Below are 16180 nucleotides of genomic sequence, written 5' to 3' on the forward strand. Positions count from 1 at the left end.
ATTGATGAACATTGCATTTATTTATTTTAAGATTTATAAGGCTATCCAATTTGCTGTGTGACTCTGGGCAATGTATCAGCAATAACTATCTAGCAACGAATATACAAATACAAAAGTGTAAAATAATAACCAAGCACACAACAAAACAACTTGGGGCAGGAGGTGCTATCACTCAATCAGCCGCTAATACCAGGGGAAAGGGCCAATTCTTAAGGCTTTCCTAAAGGCAAGGAGAGTTGGGGACAACTATATATTGGTGAGAGATCATTCCAGAAAGCAAGGGCAACCACAGAAAAGCTTCCTAAATGCCATAAGATGCCAAAACCCCTAGGGGAGCATATGGGGCTGGCTAATGTTCTTGGGAGGTGATCTGTCAAGTAACCCAGTCCTATCTCCATTACCGTTATCTTGAATCATACCCAGAAACCTACTAGGAGCCAGTACAGCTCACAGGGTGTTGCAGTATTTTGTGGTATAACAAGCTGAACCCATAACTACCCACAATGCTGCAATAGTCCAACTGGGAGGTGACTAAGGTGTGAGTGACCATGAACAGGGCCTTCAAGTTCCAAAATGAGTGTGACTAGTGCACAAGACCCAGTTGTGCAAAGGGTCCCATAGTTATAGCTGCCTCCTGCTCTTTCAGTGGAGATTGTTCACCAAGTCTGGATGCTGTAGTGCCATCTCATCCAGAACAAAAGATGGAAACTCTGCAAATTCCAATCCAGGAGACCCAAAACCCATAACCACTTAAGTTTTAACAGAGTTGAACAATAACCTATTCTGCCCCATCCAAATGGTCCTAGCTTCCAGACACTGGGAACAGACTCAGCACTTCACCAGGACAGCTGAGGACAGAGACATACAGCTGGGTATCATCAGCACCTAATCGTGAATTAAGTTATGACCTCTCCCAGTGGCTTTACATGGATATTAAAAAGGAGAGGGATAAGGCAGAGTCCTGAGGCACATGGTATATCATGGTCAATGGTACCAAAAGCTGCTGAGAGATCAAAGAGAGCCAGAATGGATGCACCACCACCTCACCTTGAGCTTGCCATAGGTCACTAACAAGCACAACCATACCATACCCAAGTTTGAATTTATTCAAAACTCTGGGTACATCCAATGAATATTCAAATATACAGTAGTGGCCAAAATTGTGGAAACCTTTTGGGAAAAGTGTATTTTTGAGGTTTGATAGTTAATAACACTACTTTTTTTTTTGCAGCAGTACCATAAAATTCCCGTATTTTTCAGAGTATAAAACGCACCGGAGTTAAGACGCACCTTAGTTTTTGGGGAAGAAAATAAGAAAAAAACTGATTGGTGGGTGGATCGGCCTCCCGGAATACCCCCAATCAGCTGTTTCCAGAGGTGAATTTTAGCAACATGTTCTTTGGTTGTGAGCTCTGTGCCTTGCTTTTTTTCTGGTTCTGAAACTTCTGAAACTCTGTTTCAGAAAAAACATTTTTTTCCTGCCTCTTAAAGCCTCTGAAAGAGGAGCTTCAGAAAAAAAAATGGCTTTTTTTCCTGAAGCTTCTTTCAGAGGCTTTTATTCTGAAGGACTATCTGTATTCTGTTCAATCTCTTTTCTTTGGTGTTGGTATGCAGATTAACCTCTTCCAATCTGTTGGTTATTGTCTCATTCTCCAGATTTGTTAACAGTTTGGTTAGAACCTTTACCAATTCTTCTTTTGTTGCTTGCCATATTATTTTAGATAAAAGCCTTTCAGAGGCTTTTTTTCTGAAGCTTTGTTTCTGAGGCTTTTTTTCTGAAGCTTCTTCCAGAGGCTTCTTTCAGCCTCTGAAATCTGAGTTTGTGAGGCTGGGCAGGGCTACATTCAGAGTATAAGACGCACCCAGATTTTCACCCTCTTTTTGGGGGGGAAAAGGTGTGTCTTATACTCCAAAAAATACAGTATATATCAATGGAAATATAATTTAATCAAGAATGTAATGCAACAAAGTTTGTTCAATTATCTGTATTCTATGAAACGTTATAGCCAAATAACCAGAAAAAGGAAGCACAACTTGCTTAGGTTGATATCCAGTAGCTTTCCTTCATCTGATTGTAGCTAATGAGTATGAGTGTTTAGAGAGCCAATCAGGTGTCATCTTGATTTTGGCAATGAGCCACTCAGATCACAGTAGGATTCAGGTATTGATGTCATGTATTGAAGCTGAGAGGAGGACATTTATCAGTGTGTTATGTGATCACTATCAAGTTGGTTGGGGTTTTTTGTGTTCTTTCATTTAGTGAGCTTGTAAAACATAATAAAATTAAAGTAATGGTGCAAAGAGTTGACTGGTCGTCCAGAAAGCGATGTAAAATAGTATTATTAAATGAACAAGGCTACAGTTATAAAGAAATTAGAAGAAAAATTGGTGGAAACTTAACCAAAGGTGGCATTTCTAAGTTTTTGAAGAGGTATAGGGAGACTCAGTCACTATAAAACCACACTGGTAAAGGCAGGAAAAGGTGAACAACAGCAATTGATGATAGAAGAATTAAGAGACTGTGTCTATGTGACAGAAGAAAATCATCTGGGTATATACAAGATGAAATGGCGCAATGCAATGTGAAGTTGAGTGCAAGGATTGTTCGGCGCAGACTGCAGGAATGTGGCCTAAAATCTAGAATTCCACAAAAAAAGCCACTTTTATCTCTCAAACAAAGGTTGAAAAGCATTACATTCTTGATTAAATCATCTTTCCATTGATATATAATTTTATGGTACTACTCAAAAAAAAAAAGTGGTGTTATTAGCCATCAAATCTCAAAAATACACTTTTCCCAAAAGGTTTCCACAATTTTGGCCACTACTGTAGCCCTAGAATTTGTCATGCTAAACTAGTCTTCAAAAGGAAGCAGAAAAGCTGAGCTTCTGTTTTAATAGAGCACAGCTTGAATGAACAGTAGGTAAATAAATTGAGTCGCAGCATGATGGAAGACAAATACTACTATACAGTAAAGCCTGTAAGTATGGATGGAGATATAGTCCAAGTTATCTTTTCAGTCCTGAAAATAGAATAAAAACATCACTAAAATAACAGAATGGAAACATTCAATTGCCTCTCATCACTACTGAGTTTCCCTCAAGATATGAAAAGAATTAAATGACTACCTTTTAGATTAAAAAAAGCAAGCCTACAGATCGTAGTCTTTACCACATGATTAAACTCCTTGCAAACTTTGAATGTTGTAGGGATTCTCATCAAGCCTTGCCTTTATTCTAACAATCATTAAGAAATGCATTTTCCTTTAGCTAAGGCACAAGTTTCTGTTCCAATAATTTGCTAACGATGTTCTGCACTCTACAGATGACTAAAGGAATCTCTTTAGAAGGAATAATAAATTAATATGTCTAACATTTACCTGCCACATTCAAATTGATTTCTGGAGGAGGGGGCACTGGAATAGAGAAAATGTAGTGGCTCCACAACATCAGGTTCTTCAATTAGGTAAATTTAATGGGAACCAAAGAGTGGGAGTTCAATTCATGCTAGCATGTTCAACTACATATTGCAGTTTTTTGAACCCAGGAATGTAATATAATTCAGAGGTAAGAAGACTTTCAAATAGCTCCATAATAAAAAGCAGTAGTTCACATGGAAGCCTCCTTACAAAAGACATGCCTTATGAAGCAAAGCTAACTTATGTCATATACAGTAACTTGAGCCAGTCATAAAAAAGTGCCCAACATATTTATTTTATAAATGCATAAGGCTGCCCAACTGTACATACAATGAGGCTGGATGTTGATACCAATAATAGGATGAATAAAAATCAAGTATCTTTTTTTAAAAAGGGTGTTTCTTCTATTTAAATAAGATTTTTTTAAAAAATCTGTATCATAAAAATGAATATAATCAGGAACATAACTTCTAATAGATATTCTGTATTACTTTCTAAAATGGAGATTTTTCTAAAAAAAAAATCACTATAAAATGGGAGGAAGAGAGCAGCGTCCTGCAGTCACATGACAACAATTTGTGACATTTTTTGCCAGTTTCCAGCATTTTCTGTGTGACATAAAATGGTTGGCACTTACAGATATGAACCAATTTACTCCTTTATTGAGAATGTGGCTTTTGGCAGGTATATACACCCACATATATGCACAATATAAATGTGCTCATTTATTCAGCCAGGAAAAGTCTCCAAAATTAGTTTCAGCCAGAGCCGAGAACTATAGGATGACAAACAGGAGAAGTTGAATGTTCAGCAGGATTTTTGTCTCTGTTATATTGCTATTTCTGTCTATTCTTGGGGAGGGTGAGAGAGCTCTTACATTCTGCTTGATAACTGATCTCTTTCTAAAAGTAAATGATAAAGGTGGTCAACTAATACAGGGATTTTGGAATAATGGAGAAAACTTTGGGAAGGACTATGGCTTTTGAACATATACCGTATATTCATGGCCAGGAGAAAGGCATTGAAAGCAAAATACGAAGTGAATTCCTACAATCCTGATCCTGAAGATTTGAGGATAAACTTCTGGTATATCAATCAATTCTAAACATGATAGCTGGCCATAAAACAGATCCTATTTGGGGCAAATTTTTATAAATAGTCTATAATTAGGGGTAAGAAACATTGCCCATTAAGATTAAATTTATCTGGAACAAAATCTGATTAATTAGTCTATATAATATGTACCTTCTAAAAATCAAATCTGCAAGTACTGTTGAATCCTGAAGAATATAAATTTGTGTTACTCCAAACAAAAATACATTTTATTAGAAATTATAGAGCCTTCCAGACTTGAGAATAATGGGTGAGTTAAATTTAAAATGAAATCTTCCCAACTAGTGATATAAACCATTATTTATATGAATCTGATGTAAATCTACCCTAATTTACAGGGCAATTTGCCCATATTCTGGGATCTTCTAAGGTCATAGAAAATGACTGAGCAAAAAGCCTTTCATTGATTCCTTACTAGGAGCACTAAAAAAAGTCCCCAATGTTTTTATTTATTTTTTTATTTTGTGGAACACTCAGGAAAAGTGCACTGGGGGTTCCAATGTTGAAGTCCATGCTGAGGGCAACACGTTCTCTGTAGTTTTAAAGGTAATCTCCTTTTTGTGACATCACTCCATATCTTTCCCACCCTCCACTCCAGCACACAGTTGGAAAAGGATCTGATTACGTTGGCAAAAAGTTTGAATTGTTTGCAAAAAGCTTCTGAAATTAGGTCAAGAAACCCATATATTTCCCATCTGTTGTACTGCAAGCAGATCTATGCCAGTAATAAATGAATAACAAACCACATGCTAATAAATTACAGCGAGAGAGAAAGGTTCTGGGAATTCCACTTCCAACTTATCTATAGATGATATTAGTTCTTAATGAATTTTTTGTTTGTTTATCTTTAGCTGCCCACCTCAACAAGTGATTCTGGGTGGTAGCCCTCAGCAACTGTATCATAATGGAGAAAAGGAACAACATATTGTCCCTTTATATGAAACGTGCACAATTTCTTATTTTATATCATTTTCACCTATTACAGGCTTGTGAAACTTACACATACACAAACAAACTTACATGCTTCAAAATACATTGTTACAACCAAAAACCTCTGCCCATAGCCAGATAAAAATAGCAACAGCAATTGCGCTCAGCCTTTATATCGCTCCACAGTGCTTTACAGCCCCTCTCTAAGCAGTTTACTGAGTCAGCATATTGCCCCCAACAATTTGAGTCCTCATTTTACTTGCATGATCTCAGAAGGATAGAAGGCCGAGTTCAACCTTGAGCCACTCAGAGTTGAACTCCTGGAGTGAGCAGTGAATTAGCCCAGCAGTCCTGCATTATAACCAGTGTGCCACCATAGCTCAGATACATTGTTATGCCAGGTTTGGAGAAGAATAAATGGGTGGAATAGTTAACATATTTTCATTTAGCTATAGATAGGAGCCTGCTGTTCCAAGTCACCAAAGAATACAGATTATTGCTTTTACCAGGTGTTCCAACCAGCCAATCATCTCCAGGCAAGAATTTTCATGTTTGTTGCTGTCCATTTCAGTTGGGCAACCAGGCACATTATATTTACACCCTTAAATTGTTTATTGTTAATGCACATCCACTTAAAATCTGTACAATTCTAATGCTACCTTATACACTACACCTAGTACCTAAATTGAACTCCTGCCTTCTTCCAAGCAGACCTTGGGCTGAATTCAATATTGACCACAACCTAGGGGAATGAAAAGTCATGGTAGAATGAATTCACAGAAATGCCAAAAGCATCAACTTATTCTCAGCTGCTGTTAGACATCATACAAAGGACAAGAGCAAGAAAACTGATTACGTGAGCAGAAGTCTATTTCCCTAAAGTAGGGTGTAGCCCACATTTAGATATCAACTCTTGACTGGAAGGCATTAGGTAATAGATATTAACCTCTCCAAATATAATTTGGCATTTGCTTGCCTTCACACTTATATTATTCATCTCATCCCTGGGAGAGGAATGAGCTGTTACAACAGGTTAAACTTTTATCCAAACCTGAAGTTCTAACGTCTAGGGGAACTAATATGTCTAAGATAAATTAGTATGCATGTCATTTTAAAGTTCTCAAAAGATAATCATGGATTTGTAAAGCATTACCTTTCCAGAACAAAACAAATATTTCATTAAATATTTTATATTTCATGTTGGTTTTATGCAAGGATGAAATCTAAAATTAGTTACTACAAATGTGTTCTGTGGGCGTGGCTTGGTGGGGGGGGTAATGTGACTGGGTGGGGGGGGGGACTTTTTTTTTTTTTTACTTTTAAAAGCATTTTTTCTACAGCCTCTTCAGCCAAAGAGGTTGCAGAAAAAAATGCTTTCAGGAGCCCCTGATGATCAGGCAACTCAGCTGGGATCGCCACAGGCTTTTAAAGGCATTTCTTTTTTTTCTACAACCTCTTCGGCTGAAGTGGTTGTAGAAAAAATGCTTTTAAAAACCTCTGATGATCCCAGCTGAGCCGCGTGATCATCAGAGACTTTTTTTTTTTTACTTTTAAAAGCATTTTTTGGCTGAAGAAGTTGTAGAAAAAATGGTTTTAAAAGTAAAAAAAAACATCCTCTGATGATCACGCGGCTCAGCTGGGCATGGGGGCGGGGTGCAGGGATTTTTGCTACCGGTTCTCCGAACCACCCCCCACCATCACTACCGGATCGGGCGATCCGATCCAAACAGGGAGCATTTCACCCCTGGTTTTATGTCAAGCTGATCAAATACATTTTATATGTACAAAAACCTTGTTCACATGTTCAGTTACGATTGCCGTTTCTCTTTTCAAACACTGGAACATAAGAACCTAAATAGTGCTCTGCTGGATTTGATACTTGGCCCATCTAGTCCAGCAGTCTGTTCTCATTGCGGCCGACCAACTGCACAAGTAAGGTCACCATGCTCTCAGAGGATGGCCTTCAGGGGAAGTCACGCTGCCACCAAGGCTAAGAGACATCGATCTCCCTGACTTACATGAATTGGTCTGATCCTTTTCTTGAAGGAAAAGGAAAACTGGAAGCCACCACACATCTTGTGGTAGGAAAGTTAATTTCATGGTGCAGTAAATGTATATCGATTAGTTTTATCCACCCTGAATGCTCCGTTAGCAAAACATACTGGTGGGGACTGCATCTTTTCTCTTTGCGCCTTTTAACCACTATTGCAAATGGTGAGAGAGAAATAAACACCTTAACACACTGTTCCTGTATCCCTGTCTCACCTGGCCCATTGTTTGTTAAATATGTCTTCATGTTTAAGAGAAAAAGGGAACTTTTTCCTTCTCTTCTTTCTCTGTCTTCAATATTTAATTTAAAAAGAAGTGGGGATTTCCTATCTCACGCATTTCTTCACAAATCTTACTTCTCTTCAAACATAATGTATGTTTGTTAATATTTATTGCCAGCTTTTCTAGCATCCAAGACAAGATTTTTGTGTTCTTGCCTGAAAATGCTTGAGAAAATGGAACTATGCAGCATTATTTGGCTAAATGCTGAGATGTGTAAACTGTTTTAAATGTTGTAAATAACAACGCTACTAAACTGGTTCTCAACTTATTTCAGAGCAGTTTTTTTTTCCTGTCAACAGGACAAAGAGAAGTCAAAAGCTAATTCTAGTGCACTTCTGCAGAGCAAATAAGAAAATGCCTGCTGAAACAGTTCAAAAACCTGCAAGATTCTGCCATAATGTTACAGCATGCATTTACTAACTTTTGCCAGGTGTAGCTACTATGGTTCACTGAACTGACTCAAATGAAATAGAAACATGTAACAGAGTAAGGTTGTTCTGGGCAGCTGCCATAGCTTAAAGAGAAACCAGTACAAAAGAAAGAAGCTATAATACAATGTTTAACTACTAAAGAAACCTTAGTAAACAAACTAAACTCTCTGCACAGTTCACAGAATAATGTGTAACTGCTTCCTGACAGAAGCATTTATAGGCAGCTATTTAGCACAATGCCTTTAACAGTAAGGGATCCTTTTCTAATAAAACTAAAATGGATAACAGTTTGCCGAGACTCTTTTGCTAGACTACTGCTTACAGTGCTTCCATAAGGAGGCACACCCTACCAGCGCTCAGATCCAGAAGAATGAAATGAATTATTTCAGCAAATATAGGCAGGGGTGTGTGTGAGAGTGGGCCTCCATTGTGGGAGGGTGTTTGATGTTTAAGCTCCAACTAACTCTGTCCAATCTTTTTGCCACATGCTGGAATCTACTTGAAAGCAACCCTAAACAAATAAACCGGAAATGTACATGCTGACCAGAAATCCACAAAAGATGCTATCATTTATCAGATTAAGTGAAAAGCTACTTCAGCATTTCACCCTGCTAATTAAATAACTGAAGTAGTTTGGATCCCCAGGGATTCTAGCCAGGCAGCCTCTGTCCAGTGACAGAAAGCTGGTCAGGACATTTTCCCACCATATTAGATTTGGAAAAATAAGGAAAGTGAAAATTAACATGAGAAAAGCGATATCCAAAGTTTTCTTGATTAGTCTGGGGAATTAAACAACTTCTTCCATATTTGGTTGTTAGTATGTTAGAGCCAGACCAATAAAATCTATTGGCTGAAGCAACGGTTAATGATGCCCTCCCCCTAATTTAAATGATCGGAAAATTAAATCAATAGAATAGAATAGAATAGAATAGAATAGAATAGAATAGAATAGAATAGAATAGAATAGAATAGCTTTATTGACCAAGTGTGATTGGACACAAAAGGAATTTGTCTCACAGAGAATAAGCTCTCAATCAAACAATTAAGTGATAGGTCAAAGGTCATAAATCATAGTTACAATCATTAATCTTGATTAATAATCAGAAAAGAAGTTACTACTCACCAATTAGTAAGACCAAATTGCTGTTCTAAAACTGTTGTATAAGTAGTCCTTGATTTACAACCGATCACTTAATGACTGTTCAAGATTATGACCAGCCCAGAATGGGTGTTTACGGCACATAAAGCATCTCTGGCTATCATAAAATGCTGTGCCACACCCCTTCCCATATTCATCTGATTGCATTTTGGGTACCTTGCAGCCTTTTTGCTTTTACAACTGTTTGCAACATCCCATGGTCACATGGTTGTGATTTGCAAAAAATGCTCATTCAGAAAAATGGGTTCACACTTATGACCATAGAATTTGCTTAACAATCCTGATAATTCACTTACTGACCACTAAAATAATTTCCTAAAATTGGGTGTAGTCTCATGAATGTCTCAATTTATGATGTAATAGCTTACAACTAGAAATCCCATTCCAATGGTGGTCACAAGTCAAGGATTACCTGTAATACAAAATATGAAATAGTTCAAAGAACTGAACCAGGTTCCTTTTTTACACATCCAAAATTATAGCAGAGCTATAAAAAAAAGTTATATAAAAAAAGTTACCGGTATATAAAAGTTAAAATTCAAGTTGATAATACTGGTCGCAGAAATAAATAAGTTTATGGAGTTTCAAACTCCATAAACCTAAGTTCAAACTTAAGTCTGAATGATAGTTTTGATCCTGAAAAAAAAAACTTTACAGAATTCCAGAGAAGTCTCTTGAATTCATTCATCCCAGAGATTTGAAAATTGTATAGCAACCTTAGTATGTTTTGATCAGTAATTTTTGAGATCACTGGAACCCTTGATAACCATTCATGATTCTGCAGGTTTAAAAAAGTTAAGCATTTTAATTCAAATGATGCACAACAGTATAAATCAATAGATTAGTTCAAAAGAAAGCCAGAATTTAAAACATGAATTGCACTTCCAATATTTGAACTACCAAAAGAATAACTGAAAGACAATAAAAAGTGTGCTTAAAGTTTTCTTAAAGCAGACTGGAAGGCATAAGAAAGGTTATTCAATGTTTCCTCAGCCCAAAGGAGGACACTCTTTCTCAAGATCTCCAGAAACTGGATAACTACTTGAAAAAATGGTGCCTCCAATCAAGCCTAACAAAAACAGAAGTAGCCACATTACACCTCAGCAATAGAAATGCAAATTACCAGCCTTCAGTGAAGTACTGGAACTGTATGTTACAATGTAATAACTCTTGGAAGTACTTACAGATTACACTGGACAGATTACTAACTTCCTGACAATATCTGCAAAAAACAACTGCAAAATTGAAAAGCCACCATAACTTACTGAACAGACTGGCTTGAACATCTTGGGGTGCTGATGCTAACACCCTACAAATGGACATTGACTTACCTGAATGTCCTTTTTCGGAACGCTGCGTATACACTCCAGCATTGGGAAAATCCTCTTATCTGACAGCAACTGAGAGAACTTTTTTTCACTTATCTTCCACTCTGTGCTCTCTCCACGCCCCCTTTTGCACCCGAATCCCCAGTCTTGAACGAAGACACCACAGGTGAACTACAACAAACTTTATTAATACAAAACCACCACAAGCAAACAACCAAAGAAAAGGGAGGGAAATGGAGTGTATACGCAGCGTTCCGAAAAAGGACATTCAGGTAAGTCAATGTCCATTTTCCAGAACGCTGCTACTACACTCCAGCATTGGGACATACCCAAGCCTAACTTCCAGGGTCGGGCAAAACACTATCCAACTCAGAGGACCCAGCCACCACTGCTTGCAAAACTCGTCTCCCAAAAGACGCCTCAGCTGAAGCATAAGCATCAATCCGGTAATGTCTTATGAAAGGCGACAAAGAAGTCCAAGTAGCCGCCCTACAGATGTCCAACACAGACGCCTGGGTAGCCCAGGCTGCTGAAGTAGCCGCACTCCGCGTAGAATGAGGCAGAATGTTCCCAGGAACAGGACGACGCTGATTCTCATAAGCGGCAGCAATACAGGCCTTAATCCAACGACCAATTGTGGTCGACGACACTTTCTGACCCATGGATGCAGGATGAAACGAGACAAATAGGGCTTCCGTCTTCCGAAACTCGGCCGTCCTACGCATGTAACGTCTCAACGCCCTGCGCACATCCAGAGTGTGCCAAAGAACCTCCCGGTGATGTCTTGGCGACGGGCAGAAATCCGGAAGCACTAATTCCTGCGCCCGGTGAAACCACGAATTAACTTTGGGCAAAAAAACAGGGTCCATCCTCAGGACCACAGTGTTAGCATGAAAAATGCACAAGTCTTTCCTGACGGATAAGGCAGCGATCTCAGAAATGCGTCTAGCCGACGTGATCGCCAGGAGAAATGCAACTTTGAACGACAGAAACTTAAGAGAAGTGGAACCCAACGGCTCAAACGGAGACAAAGTGAGAGCCTGCAAAACTAAAGATAAATCCCAAGAGGGATAACGATGAACCGCAGGCGGTCTCAGGTTCGTAGCTCCATGAAGGAACCCCTTCACCCACGGATGATGAGCCAAGGAAGTGTACGGTGGACAGGACAACACAGTGGCCAGGGCCGCCACCTGGCGCCTGAGAGTGGCGGGAGACAAACCCCGCTCCAAACCCGCCTGTAGAAAGATGAGGACATCCTGAACCGTTGCAGACGTAGGATCCACATGAGTAGTCGCACACCAACGGCAAAAGGCCCTCCACGTGGCTTCGTAAATCCTCGTCGTGGATGGTCGACGGGCCGACTGAATCGTACCAATCACCGTATCTGGCAAACGGCCTTTCTTCAAGAGGACGCGCTCAAATGCCAGACGGCCAACTGCAGCCACTGGGGCTCGGGATGACGAATGGCCCCCTGACACAGCACGATCCGATGTGGAGGAATCACCCACGGGTCTGTCACCGAAAACTCCACCAGATCCGCGAACCACGGCCTGCGGGACCAATGTGGAGCCACCAGTAACATCTCCGCCCTCTCCGCTATCATCTTGCGAACCACCTGCTGAATCAGTGTGACGGGTGGAAAGGCATACAGTAGACCCGCCGGCCAACGACACCGCAGAGCGTTTGTGTCTTCTGCCGCTGGGGTCGGATAACGAGTGATGAACCGGGAAAGCTGGGCGTTGGTCGGACTGGCGAACAAGTCTACCAGAGGCCGTCCGAAGCGAAGACAAATCTCCTGAAATAGACTGGGAAGCAGCTGCCATTCGGCCTGGTCTATCACTTCCCTGCTGAGCCAATCCGCTCGTGTGTTGGCTTTCCCGGAAATGTGGTCTGCGAGGATGGACTCCAGATTCCTCTCTGCCCAGTTGAACAGACGTGTCGACTCGAGCATCAGCGACTGTGACTTCGTCCCCCCTTCCCGGTTTATGTGCGCTTTGGCAGATGTATTGTCCGTGAGGATCAGGACATGGCGACCCCAAACCAGCGACTGGAAATGCAGAAGGGCGAGACGAATGGCCCGAAGTTCTAATAGGTTGATGCTCAGTGCACGTTCCTCGGGAGACCATTGTCCTTGGCCCACCTGGGCACCTAGGTGGGCTCCCCAGCCATGGAGACTGGCATCGGTGGTGATCACGACCCGGTCTAGTTCCAGGAAACTGCAACCTTGCAGGATGGCCGACGACTTCCACCAACCCAGCGACAGTCTGACTCGTGGAGGCACGACCACCGTCCTTGTGGAGTTGGAACTGCCTGTTCTCTGGAATGGAAGAAGAAGCCATTGCAGTGGACGAGAATGTCTGCGTGCCCACGGAACAACGCGGAAGCACGAGACCATCTTCCCCAACAAACGGGACAGCGTCAACAGCGGAGCCCTCCTCCGGGTCAACACTTGGCCCACAAGCGATTTGATGTTTTTCGCCCTCTCTGAAGACAGGAAAACCTGACCCTTCTCGGAGTCTATCAGGGTCCCGAGGTGTAGGATCGCGGTCGTGGGGACGAGCTGGCTCTTGTCCAAGTTGATGGAGAATCCGTGCTCTCGGAACGTCGAGAGCACCCTGTCTCTGTCTTGCGCCGCTTGTGCCCTGGACGAGGACAGGATCAGAATGTCGTCCAGGTAACATAACACCCTCACCGGAACTGTACTGAGAGACGCGGCCACTACCGCCACCAGCTTGGTGAAAGTCCTGGGAGCCGAGGAAAGACCGAACGGCATCGCACAGTACTGGTAATGCCTGCCCGCATACTCGAATCGCAGAAACTGTCGATGCGAAGGAAGCACTGGAACATGCAGGTAAGCCTCTCGCAAATCCACCGACTGCATCAGGTCCCCTTGGCGAATAGAAGCTAGAATGGACCGAAGAGAGTGCATCTTGAAACGACGGTAACGTACCGCCCGATTCAACTCCTTGAGGTTGAGAATGCCTCTGACCCCTCCCGAACTTTTGGGAACCAAAAATAGAATTGAATAGAAGCCGGTCCCCTGCTGGTCCAACGGGACCGGTTCTATCGCACGGATCTCCAGCAGGTGTGCTATCTCTTCCACCATCAAGCTGCGAGAGTCTGTGGACAGGGAAACTGGGCACCGGACGAACCGTCGTGGGGGCCGATCCGTGAACTCGATTGCGAGGCCCTCCGAAATAGTACGACGCACCCACTCGTCCGGAGTGGACCGGGCCCACCGATGACAAAAGGCCCGGAGACGACCTCCCACTGGACCCGGAGTCGGCGAGTCATTTGCCCCTTCTGAAGGGTCTAGAAGTGGATCCACGATAGGGGCGCTTGGAGGAGGACTGTGATCTGCCACGCTCTCTGAAACGTTGTCTGTCGGAGAAGCGGTCTGGAGCCTGGAACGACTGCCGGTAAGTCGAGGGGCCTCCCTGCCCCGAGTAGGAACGAAATGGCTGACGTTGTGTGTAAGGGGTGTAACGCCTGTCTTGTCTGCGAAAGGACGAGGGCATAATTTTGCGTTTGTCTTTGTCCTCCACAAGAATCGGCTCCAGTGCCGTGCCAAACAAGTTCGGAGCTTTATACGGGGCCGCCGCCAACTTCCACTTGGTTTTCACATCGGCTTTCCACGGCCGTAGCCAGAAAAGGCGTCGGGATGTGACAGAAGTCGCTAGCGCCCGCGATGCAAACTTGACAGAGTTCAACGAAGCATCCGCCGAATACTCTGTGGCTGCAATAATCTTGTTAATATCGTGGCGCAAGCGGGTATCCTCTGGAGGGAGTCGTTCCCGAAGTTGGCGTAACCAGATCAAAGAGGCCCTATTGAAGAATGAAGTAGCTGTGGCAGTTCTAACAGTCCAGGCCACAGCTTGATGAGACCTACGAAAGGCCAATTCGGTGCGCCTGTCCTCCGATTTGAGCCCTTCCAGCGGATCGGATGAGACCATCGAATGCGACGTGAGAGACGCCACCGGTGTATCCACAGTGGGCACGTCTAACATGGCTTCAAGTTCGGGCGCCGCACAGAACAGCTTCTTATCTAAATTGCTTGGCGCAGTGGACGACCCTGGTTGGGCCCAAGGCGCTTGCAGAACATCCGCGAACAGTTGAGGGCACGGAATAAAGTCCTTCTCCTGCTTGACTTGCTTAAACAGGACATCATGAGGACCGGTCTCAGACGGGGTAGTCGGGGGTTGTGCTCCCACCGAACCCAGATTAGTAGTCAAACGAGCCTTGTGAAGGAGGGACTTAAATAGTGAGGGCCGAAACAAGCCCGTGAAGGCTGGAGCATCAGGTACCAGACCTTCATCCTCAGAGAATTCGAGGTCATCGGGGTCCTCCTCGTCATGACCCGAGCCCTCAGACGAAACAGACTCACGAGGTGAGGGGGAACGAGCCCTGCGAGAGCTAGAAGAGGCCAACGTGCCCGAAGTCCCCGTCGCCGATGTCTGGGCCGCTGTCTGCGCTCCGGCCGCCATAATAGAAGCCAACGCTGTTGACAACATCGTCTGGAAGTCAAACTGAGACGGAGGCGGAGGATTGTCCACTTCTCGGAGTCCCGCTGCTGTAGGCGTGAAAGTGGCCGAAGGCTGGCGCCGAGGAGGCGGAAAGGCCTCCAAACCCGCTGAGGAAACATCAGGCATCGACTGGGACACGCCCTTCTGCCAAGCCAAGGAACTGGGTTGGACCGGTCTCCGCTCCGAAAGGTCAGGAACAGGAACAGCCTGGTGGGCGGATCCCGTATCACCACGGGCCAAAGAAGCTGACGCCTGCTTGGCCTTCTCACATCTTTTTTCCAAAGCCTTATGACGTCTGAGAGCATCCTTCTCAGCGGCAGAGGAGGTCTTAGAGTGGCGGGACTTGTGCCCGCCAGACTCAGAGCGTTTGCCCGATTGTTTCTTGCGGGACTTAGATCTGACAGGGCTGACTTCCTGATCACTGTCTGAAGAGAATGAACAGTCCGCCATGGTGGGGGTGCCCCAAGGTGAATAGTAATTATTAATCAATTGATTGACAGATGGATTTGTAATAATAATAAATAAGGAATCAATAATTGATTGATTGATTGACAGATATCAGATTGCTTAATTGATTGATAAATTGATTGGATGAACACTTGTGTGATAAATTAATTGGTTGATTGAAGGACTGGCTGCTTTGAGTACTTAATCAATAAATATCAGCTTGATTGATTAATTATTGAATGATTGGAGGAAAGCTTGCTTAATTAATTAACTGATTGATGAATTAAAAGTCTGGCTGCCGCTCTGGGCAAACACTATGCCCCAACAAGCAGTGTTGGCACTCCTGCCACGCCAAGAACCAGGGCACCCCTGTCTCTGCCCAGGTGTGTGGGAAAGCCTTGCACAATGGCTGCAACGGGGGTGAGCAATAACTGGCAACGCTCCCCCCCCTTTTTTTCCTCCTCCGAGTCAATGCCCAGGGCGGGACAGAGACTCAGCCA

General features: G+C 42.9%; 1 protein-coding gene across 1 annotated transcript in view; it reads right to left on the minus strand.

Moving 5' to 3' along the window:
* Positions 1-16180, minus strand: part of RNF145 (ring finger protein 145) — an 85603-nt gene that overhangs the window by 64470 nt on the left and 4953 nt on the right. The gene's annotated exons all lie outside the window — the stretch shown is intronic.

This window comes from Pantherophis guttatus, chromosome 2 (assembly GCF_059756535.1).
Source record: "Pantherophis guttatus breed Tessera chromosome 2, ASM5975653v1, whole genome shotgun sequence".
In the NCBI taxonomy this organism is placed as follows: domain Eukaryota; kingdom Metazoa; phylum Chordata; class Lepidosauria; order Squamata; family Colubridae; genus Pantherophis; species Pantherophis guttatus.